Consider the following 1,690-nt stretch of genomic DNA (forward strand, 5'->3'; position numbering starts at 1 on the left):
ATTAGGGAAAGAAAGTAATGACTAATTTTAGAAGAAAAATTACATGCAATTTTTTTTTTTAAAATAAGATAAATAATTAAGCTATTTTTCGTTTTTTGCATAATAGGAAAAAAATTATGTTTTAAAAAAATAGAGAATCTATATATATGGGACAAAAATGAAAAACGATATAATATGTTAAGTGCGTCCAAGTCTAAATATTCTCGCGAAGGAACTCGGTTTTTGAAAATATAGTCGTAATTTGATTTGGACTGTTTAGCTTTCCTTACTAGTCAATTTGGAGAAAATATAATAATCATATATATGTATATATATATATATGGTTAAAATAGAAAGATGAAGATGTAATTAAAATAAAATATATATTTTGAGATCTTATTAATAATAATAAATATAATAGTATATTAAATATTGTGTATCATATTTATTTTCGTTATACTTATATATATTTTATTTTATTTGTTAATTTTTATTTATAAATATATGAATCATGTAAAAAATATAGTAATAAAAATAATCCCTTTTTATATTATCTTATTTTATTTTTAACATGTATATTGTTAGAAAATTTTATTAATATACCGGGTGGAAAGAATTTCCCATCATATATATACTCTAGTAGAAAATTTAATTAATCCTGTGAGCAAAATAATTTTTAAAAGATTTAGAAAATTATCAGAATCAAGAACCACTAGAACCACTAAGAATCTACCTATTTAGAAATATATTTAAAACTTTTGAGATGTGCATGCAATTCAACCTATCATATAATTAGTAATTATTTTACTATATCTATACACAAACACACACACACAATAATTGTTGTATCTTTAAGGAGATTAATTTACTATATATCTTTCAACATATTCTGCATCTCCTAAAATTGTATGTTAGATTATTTTTAATAATGAATTAATTGGTAAGATATTCCATATTACGATAAATTTCATATCTCTTGATAATTTAGGAAGGTGGGAGGAAGTCAAAGGCTTCCTTGGGGATGGTCTCATGAAAAGCATGAATGATCCAATTTTAAATGTGAAGTGACGTACTTCCTCTCCTGAATTTGATATCATTTTTTATTTTTATTTTTATTTTTATTCCTTTATTCACAAGCCATTTCTCTGCCTTTGGTTGGTTTCATCCACAAGAAACATTCATAGCAATTGAATCTCAAATTTATGGTTCCCTGCCCCATTTTCTTCACCTACAAAAAAAGTGAACCTTCCATTCCCATTTCTTTATTATATCATTAAAAAAATATTTCCTTCCTTTTTTTTTCAAAATTCAAGAAAAATATGTGTTCTAGATATATGGTCGAGACATTTCAAAATTTCATATAATTGTCAGATTTTGTCCAAAATTAATTTGGATTTATTAAAAAAAAAATTTGAACAAATCATTTCTATCTAATCGATTGAATTCGTATTCGATTAATTTCATTAATTAATTAATTTTTAGATAAAACTTGTTTATATACGTGTAAGTTACTATTGATTTTTTTTTTATACATTTGGACTAAGGATGTTAACCAAATCTAGGTTGCTAACTTTTCTTATTTTAAATTTTAGAGAGAATTTGTTGGAATTTGCTAGCGAGGGAGACGGTTGACTGTAACTATATTTCTTTTATAAAAAAACATTGTTCGAAAATTTAAAATCTATATATATATATATATATATATATATAT

Source organism: Tarenaya hassleriana, unplaced genomic scaffold, assembly GCF_000463585.1.
Source record: "Tarenaya hassleriana unplaced genomic scaffold, ASM46358v1 Cleome11, whole genome shotgun sequence".
In the NCBI taxonomy this organism is placed as follows: Eukaryota; Viridiplantae; Streptophyta; class Magnoliopsida; order Brassicales; family Cleomaceae; genus Tarenaya; species Tarenaya hassleriana.